The sequence below is a fragment of the Homarus americanus genome, unplaced genomic scaffold (assembly GCF_018991925.1).
Source record: "Homarus americanus isolate GMGI-L3 unplaced genomic scaffold, GMGI_Hamer_2.0 scaffold7237, whole genome shotgun sequence".
NCBI classification, from domain to species: Eukaryota; Metazoa; Arthropoda; class Malacostraca; order Decapoda; family Nephropidae; genus Homarus; species Homarus americanus.
Genome location: NW_024734659.1, coordinates 14,076 through 23,369, shown reverse-complemented (window position 1 = coordinate 23,369; position 9,294 = coordinate 14,076). Strand labels below are relative to the sequence as shown.

The 9,294-nt window shown below is 42.3% G+C and overlaps 1 long non-coding RNA gene across 1 annotated transcript; it reads left to right on the top strand.

Annotated features, from left to right (window-relative positions):
- The first annotated feature begins 3,177 nt into the window (after window positions 1-3,177).
- Window positions 3,178-7,134, top strand: LOC121870452. Its single transcript, XR_006089709.1, has 3 exons — window positions 3,178-3,365; window positions 5,862-5,945; window positions 6,443-7,134. It is a non-coding gene; the product is annotated as an uncharacterized LOC121870452 (long non-coding RNA).
- The last annotated feature ends 2,160 nt before the right edge of the window (window positions 7,135-9,294 follow it).

The following is a 9,294-nucleotide window of genomic DNA, read 5'->3' as shown; positions in this document are numbered from 1 at the left end:
TAGATTTGTCTCTCACTTTCACTTCTTTAAATATGTCTTTCTGTGCAAGAATTGTCGACACAGTTGATGTCGACATGCCGCATTTGTTCTTATGCCTTGTTCATGTTTGAGGTATTATTTATTACTAAAGTTAAATATTCTGGTTTCCCCACACATCTCCTTGGGACGGTTGGTGGGGGGTGGGGCGGAGGGAGGGACCGACCGACTATCTGTTACCCTGTGAAGAATTTTTTTTTTTTTTTTTATTAACCGAAGATATTTGTTTTAGCTCATAAAATTCTTACAAATTACCCGGTCAGAATATAATTTACATTGCCGGAATTCTTATAATTTTGCATTAGACATACAAATTTTAGATAAAATGTTTTCTCTAGTAAATATGTTCTCTTTTGTGCAAATTATATGACATTTATATTCAAAATATTCCTGGTCTAACAAGGAATCCAGCAATGTCAATTATATTATCCTAACTTTAATCTGAGGTATTATTTAATACAAAATGTTAAAATTTATTTTTTTCACCCACTCTTCTCTTGAAGGGAGGAGTGGTGGGGGGTGGGGGGGAGGGTTGGGACTGACCGCGCGCGCAGTTGGAAGAGGGGGAAGGCAAGGTGGGGTACTTTGATTGACAGATAGTGTCCTGAAGAATATTATTTTTTTTATTAACTGAAGATATTTGTTTTAGCTCATAAAATTCATACAAATTACCCGGCCAGAATATAATTTACATTGCTGGACATTAACTTGGCGACTGTATTTCTCTATTTCTCTTAAGTATTAATTGTGTGCATGTACCATCATAAAATTAAGATGTTATTTTTACTACAACATAGTTATGTGTCTTCAAAAAGTGGAGTTTGGGGGTCGGGCTGGTTTCTATTGGAATTAATCCCATATGTTCTGTTGTTCACTTAACGCGGGACCCTCTGGGTTCCATTGTCCGCGTTAAGTGGGGTACAACTGTATTATTATTATTATTATTAGCATTATCATTAATGTGTGTTTTTTAGTGGTAAAAACAGAGTGGAAGATTTTGAGGAATGTCCCGATTGGCCAATATGAGTTATTTCTGAGGATGAGCTATGTATATTTTGTGATGCTGAAATCCCACTTTAGGAGAAGATAAAACCCGGGTTTAGTGTTAGATTTTTCAGTGTTTCTTTTAACTGATAATTTGATTACACACTGCATTACATATACATATACATTTGATTTAGACAGTACCTAAATCAGGAGTTGTTTATTATTTTAACAATAGATAGGATGGTGCTATTGGTGCGGGCTCTTATGGGCTGAATTTTGTTGTAGTGGCGGACTGCGCAAGGTGGTTGGGGGCTGCAGGTGGCAGGAGGTGGCAATGACAAGGGTGGTGCATTATTTGGCTGCCAAACCTTTTCAGTGCTTGATGGTGGAGGTCACTGAGGGATGGCATTTCCAGGGTGGAGAGAGTGTTGATGTAGCCTGAGTATTCTGCACCTAGCATGATTCTGCAGGGTCCTTTCTGTATCTTCTCTAGCCGACATTGTTGGGTGGAGTTGAGAGAAGACGTTAGTTTGGGGAGAATAAAGATAGTCCTCAGCTCTGGCGTGGACACCTATAAGAATGCAATCTCTGAAAATGGAGAGACTGTGAATACTTGTTGAGTACAGCAAATCAGCTTTTGTGTTTTAGTCATCCGCGAGATCTAAAGAGTTGTATTTTCTCTGTGAGTGTAGTTTTGTGGTGACATCAAGGCATCATGTGGATCACACCATTCAGGAAGTAAGTACACTAGTACAGTATATGCTTATTAATGTACGATGTTAGGTTACTAAATTTTCCCTTCCTTCATATCTTTGATTTATATATAAAATTAATGTGTTTTTTATGTTTACTTTTATGTTCCTGCCTCATCAGTCATTGCTCATGCTTCACTATCAACTGTCTATGAAACTTTCAGAACTATAACAACAAGAGATATAGAAGGCCGAAAGCAGCATCACTGATGAGGGCCGAGTTAGCTGGTGATTTTTACGAGCCCTTCCGCGGTCACCCAGTAGATGAAGAACATCTAGTCAGTGCTTCTGCAAGCTCATCTTCAAGTACCTGCCTGTGATGCATCAGGGGGAAATGACCAGATTGCCGAGGAGATTGAAATTGAATCAAAGCATGTGCCTCCTGCAGTGCAAATGGCAACTACATATATTTATGACATTGACATAAGGTTATGGTCAGAACATTTGTCAAAACAATTTATTGATAGGATATTTGTAGGAAATGTTATTTTTATTATTATGACAATTAACAAAAACCCACCAACCCACCCCCTCCAACTACCATCACCACCACCAACCCACCCCCTCCAACCACCATCACCACCACCAACCCACCCCCTCTAACCACCATCACCACCTTCCCCACCACCAACACACCACCCTCCCATCCCCTCCAACCACCATCACCACCACCCTCCCCACCACCAACCCACCCCCTACAACCACCATCACCACCACCACTCCCCCTACTTCCCACCTCCCACCCCCCACCACAACCATCACCACCACCTACCCACCCGCCTCCCACCCTTCCAACCACCACCAACCCTTTTCTACTGCTATATGTATTTGAGAACTAATGCATGTGTATTTTCAGCTGTGGTATTGATTGGGTGGAGGACTCTGCGGTGAAATGGACGTCATCAATTACTCAAAAGTAGTAGTTGTTAATAAGTTGTGTGTGTGTGTGAGGAGAATATCATGTCGGAACTGAAACTACATGATTGGATGTTTGTACGTAAAACCAAATTTGATGCACCAACCCACCCCCTCCAACCACCCTCCCCCCCACCAACCCCCCCCTCAACCACCCTCCCACCAACCCACCCCACCACCAACCCACCCCACCACCAGCCCACCCCACAACCCACCCCTCCCTACAGTCACCACCACCTCCCCACCTGCCCAGCCCCTCCAACCACCATCATCACCACCACCAACCCACCCCCTCCTACCATGATCACCACCACCCTCCCCCCCACCAACCCACCCCCTCCAACCACCATCACCACCACCCTCCCCACCACCAACCCACCCCCTCCAACCACCACCCTGTCCACCACCACCTGTCCATCATGGTAGGAGGGGGTGGGTTGGTGGTGGGGAGGGTGGTTGTAGGGGGGTGGGTTGGTGGTGGGGAGGGTGGTTGGAGGCGGTGGGTTGGTGGTGGGGAGGGTGGTGGTGATGGTGGTTGGAGGGGGTGGGTTGGTGCATCAAATTTGGTTTTACGTACAAACATCCACTTGGCTTCTAGAGACGTATCCCCAAGTTTCACTGGGCCGTAAGGCTTATGGTACCTACTTTGCAGCTTAAACAAATATATTAATATGGGTTAGTATTATATTAAGTGTTTCTCTAACGTCTAACCAGTAATTTATTAACGTTTTAAAATTTTTAGGCAAATATACCGCCAAATGAGCCATAACAACCGAGCCGAAACTATAAACCGGTGGCGAGTAACAAGCGTAAACCGCACATCAGTATTTGCGTTATAATTAACCAGTAAGTGAGTGCAATGACGAGATTGGGTGAAATTATTGTATTTATTTTTTTAATTTCACATTTTCCCTCTTGCTTCGAAGCCCAGCCCGCTTTTGGCGGAGCCGGGTGGTCATAACTCAATAGTTACGCATTTCTTCTAACGTTCATCACCAAAATATAACTCTGTGGAATTACGATACAATTTTTTTCACTGGCTTTTAGCCGGGCGAAGCGAGGCATGCTAGGCGAGGCAGGCAAGAAGCCAGACAGGAAGCGAAGCGAGGCGAGTTGAGGTAGGGAGCCGGGCGAGGCAAGGGAGCCGGCGGAGGGCGAGGTTGAGGGGTTTCAGAATATTTGTACAACCAAAAAGCACCAAAACTAAACTAATGTAGTGGACGTCTCCCCTACAAACTGCGTATCGCATTCCAATGTGCCGCCTTCCCTAGCAACCAACCAGATGTTACCGTATCTTAGCAACGGAACCAGTCACCGGCGACTTTCTGGGTTTTCCCAACATGACTCATGGCGGCTGCTGCTGGGTATATAAGCTTTGTCTCTCCATTGAGATTGATTCTGACCATTCTTCTTCAACAAGCAACACCTCCTCCTCCGCCGCTGCCAGGCTCCCTTCGCCTGCCTGGCGATTCTGCCCATCTTCCTGAACAAGCAACACTTCCTCCAGCAAACTCCACGCTGTTAACATTTATTTCAACCAGCAAGCAACAGGCAACATCTTCTCTAACGAAGCTCCTGTATATAAAGACACCGTTAAAATTTATTGGTAAATAAGGCAGTAACCATCTAATTAACCTCTGGAAAATGTTAAAATGTTTGGCTCGCCTGAATATGCATCCCCCAGCTTATTTCAACTAAAGATCAATTTAACCTGAGCCAATCTACGTATTTCAATGTGTTGGCGAATCTTTCTTTTTCAGATCAAGGAATGACTACATATTCAATTACAGTACAAAACCCTCTGTTATTGGTGTGGTGCAGTATGTGGTCATGTCATGGTCACGTTGACTGCTGATCTATTTAACTAATGATTCTTATTAAACTCCACGCCCGCATAACATGAGTGAGTCCGCGACCCCTAGAAGGAGCGTGTTTACCCCCGCGATCTCTCCCTGTAAGCCCCGCCTTTGTGAAGACAGTTATCAATACGTTGTTTATTCCACTCTCTCCTGGGAAGCTCAATCTTGAATTAGTAATTCGCCAGACCTTTGTCAACTGAGGGTCATCTTTGAATGAGTAACAGTTAGTTTGTGATTATTGACATTGCGTGAGTAGCGATCACTGGCAACTCGGGTATATAAACTCAAGATGGCCAGGGAGAGTGTCCCCTGATGCTGATTCCCGGTTGTTTCCAGATCCCATTGTGATTCTTGAATCGCTCTACCATCCAACAACGGCCTCGGATGTATTAGATGTCCAGCCGGGATCATATATGAGAAGATGGCACCGATGCGGCCTGATTAATGTGCCCCATGTAACATGTATGTTAGGGATAATTAGATGGAAATAATTATCCCAGGTTGGGTAGTGGACCCCTGTATATACTAGTGTCATTGTTTACGTATATGTTGAATAATCTACAATGAGTGCCATGTAATGTACCACCAGTAATGTTGTGAGTAAGAGTAAAGAAGAAGGAACTGAGTTTGCACTAAGCCCAGGAGTTGAGCCTGGTAATTATATGATTAATACAATATCTTTTCCCATTGATTGCACGTTAATAAACTTGTTTTTAGAGTATTTTAGGTGTATTCATTTCTCCCACAGTATTTTACCTTTATTTCCACCCAAGTGACGTGATACCAAGATTACCATACTCACGTGCCTAGAACCTCGACCATGCTACCAAAAGAATGTCCATGCTACCCTAGAATAGGTGACAGAACTGAGTAAGAGTAAGAACTAAGAGAAGTAAGTAAGATGAGGGAGGTGTAGAAAAAGAGAGGGAACCGGCCCCCTCACATTGGTGGCAGCCCAAGAACCCGCCCCCTCACAGTCAGTGTGGTGCAGTATGAGGACACAAGTGAAGTGTGGTGCAGTATGTGGGGACAACAGACCACGAGTGAAGCTTCTCACAATACACAACGGTGTTCCTTCAGATCAATTTTAACGTTTTGTATGAAGGTGTGGGTGTGCGTAGCTTGCTATGGTGTCATTTAATGTTTGGTGGATGTTGCTTCCTGTGGTGTTGTTTAATGTTTTGTGAGGGTGCGGGGTGTTGACAATTAAGGGGGCATGAGGGAGGGAAGGTCTAGTCAGCTGTAATAAACCTTGTGTATTAGCAAGTTTAATTTTCATTGTACGTAAATTACAACTTTAAACACGTTGCAGGTAACTGCTGATGTACGTGAAGGCCAATGGAGAAGTGACAGAACCTTGAGCAAGATTTAACAGCATGTTACTTCAGCCTCATCAGTTAAGTTACTTGTACAGTATATCTTAGCTAGTATCTTTATCCAATAAACCACTCGACAATGCTCCTACACTGGGCAGTGGAGGGTGTGTGTGTGTGGGGGGGTGGGGGCGCCTAATAGGTCTGTGTGTAGACCTAGTGATCAGTGTGTGGGGCCTGGCGGACACTCTTGGAGGACTGTGTTGGAGGGCTATGGAGGACGATCTGTAGACAGACTGATATTAGAGTAAAATTAATATTAGCTGTAGTGACAGTATAAATATACAGAACTGTATGCCTATTGATTATTAGTGAAAATTAGTAGTAGTAGTAAACATAGTAAATTAAGCAAGTTGTTGTGGGTGGGTTTCAACTAACTTTACTAACCATAACCTAACCTAAGATAAACTATTCCAACTTACGTTAACTGATCATAAATTCATCATGTTGTCTAGTGGTAGATGGATATTGTATGTTTAACATTCATTCAACATAAATGGCAACTTTAAACATGTTGCAGGTGACAGCTGATGTGTGTGAAGGCCAATGGAGAAGTGACAGAACCTTGAGCAACATTTAACACCCAGCATGTTACTTCAGCCTCATGAGTTAAGTTACTTATATATATCTTGGCTATTATGGTCATCCCATAAACTACTCAACACCGTGAAGGGTGTGTGTGGGGCCTGGCTGACTGTGTGAAGGAGGGCTCGTGAGTACTTAGTGGACAGATTGGTCTTCGAGTAAATTTAATATTAGTTGTAGTGACAGTATAAATATACAGGAGTAGTATATATAGGATATAGTAGTGGTAGTAGTAGTAGTATAGTAGTTAATACAGCAAGTAAAGCAAGTTGTTGTGGGTGGGTTCCAACTAATTTTACTAACCTAACTTAACCAGCCTAAGTTAATTAAACATAATAATATTTCACAGTATACAGTAATGTACAATCTTTGTCGTCAGTAATGAGTACAAATAATTTGTAACTGCAAAGATTTTTTTCAAGAGTTAAGTAAGAACTAACAATTGATTTACAGACATTGAGTGGGCAGTGTTCATCTCTGAGTGTCACCAGAGTTGAGGGGTGCAGTATAGTCTGCATTTACGCGGTCAATTGAACCCATGGAGGTCCGCATAAACGAAATAACAGAACATATGGGATTAATTGAAATAGAGACTGGGCTGACCCCCAAACTCCGACACAATACTTACGTTGTAGTAAAAATAACATCTTAATTTTATGATGGCTGGGCACACGGGGATGGGGGGTTGGTTCCGAGGCAGAGGGCAGATTATTGGCACTTGCCTGTATTACTATCCACCACAGAGGCTTGGAGGGTCTTTTTGTCAAACCCCTCACAGTCCATATCCTCACTCTTTGCGAGGGTAACCTTAATTGTAAACTAATTAGAAAGAGTTTTAGTTCGGAATCAATTTGTGACAACTGAACTTATTGATATAACACAAGTTTTGTGTTAAATTTTTCAGTGTGGTATTTTCAAATAATTTTTTAACTGAGAATTTTATTACGTACTGCATTCCAATTTCTTAGTGTAGACTGATATGCATTGTTAGTAAAGAAGATATATGTATTTGAGAACTAATTCCGGTGTTGAGGACTCTGTGGTGATATGGACATCTATAACAAGGCAATCTCTGAAAATGGATTGTTGGAAATACCACCAACATATGAACCAGCACAGAAACCGTGAATAAAAAATGGAAAAGTCAAAGAACACATGTCATCACAAAAATTGTGACCATGTCCCAGGTTGCTGATCTGACTTTCTACCTCATTTACACACAATTGCAGGGTCTCAACATATATTGTTTCTCAATCTTGATTTTTTTTTAATTTTTGCATTTATTTACGGTTCTTTATTACTACAGTATTACCCCGCCTAACGCGGTTTCACTTAACACGTTTTACCATATACGCGGTGCCTCGCCAGAGCTGAACTTTCACTTAACGAGGATTTTTTCCACATATACGCGGTGAGTGTCCGGCTCGAGACGCTACTTTTAGATTTGCCCCACCCGCCACCCTGCATTGGTGATGAAAGCATTATAAAAGCCAATGCTGTTGCATTAATTTCTTCTGTTTCTTTCAGAACTATAACAACAACAGATATAGAAGACCGGAAGCATCATCAATGATGAGGGCCTAGTTAGCTTCTCTAAGCTCATCTTCAAGTACCTGCATGTGATGCATCAGAGGGAAATGACCAGATTGCCGAGGAGATTGAAATTGAATCAAAGCATGTGCCTCCTGCAGTGCAAATGGCAACTACCGTATATCGCGGCCTATAAGGCCCCCCGAAATTTCCATTTAAAAAGTAGCTTTTGAGCTCTATTTGCTGTATAAGACCAGAACCCCAAATGTGACAATTACCCACTGACTCAGTAGTCCTTTACACACCCTCCTTGGTTTTTTAAAATAAGGCCAATTCACTTCAAGTAATGTCATCAAATATTACCCGCTGGTGTAGTGTAAACACTGAAGCGTCTGCTATTTACCGGTAACTGGAACTAATGTCGGTGCCGAGTAAAATTTTTCCATTTACTTGAAATAGATTTACCGATTTATTTGTTTATTTATTTATTTATAATATACTGTAACACACTGCAAGTATTTTCTTTCATTTATACGCTTGCTTCGCACCTGAATATACTATGTACAAAAAATGAATGTTCAATGAATTATTTATGGTGCATTAGGGTACTGGCCACCTCAGACACAAAGACGGGCTATAAATAGCCTTGTTATCTACCCCTACATCTTACCCTGAGCCAGAGGGAAGTGTCTTGGTAAATAACATTTGTTTGCTTATTTTCCATTTACTTGAAATAGATTTACCGAATTATTTGTTTATTTATAATATACTGTAATATATTAAACACACTGTAATTATTTTCTTTAATTTATAAACTGTTTTGCGACAAAGGAATGTTCTCCGGTACTTACTACATACATTTATTACACAAACATATTTATATATACCTGTATATATATATGTATATATATATACACACACATACTGTACATGCCCCGCAAAGCTTCTCTGTGCGCCCACGTCGCCACGCCTCTCTGGGCGCCCACGTCGCCACTCCTCTCTGGGCGCCCACGTCACCACGCGCCTCTGGGCGCCCACGTCGCCACTTTTCTCTGGGCGAACACGTTGCAGCAGTTTTTCTCTGGGCGTGCACGTAGCCATTACAGTTTCCGTCACAGCATATGCTGCAGCCTTCAATGCAGTGGCCCATCGTGTCTTGACCGAGATTTATTCCACCAGTCAATGCGATAACAGCTCGTGGTTCAACATGACCGGGGTGCATGTCTCATTCTAGTACTCGACCAAACTAAGAATAGT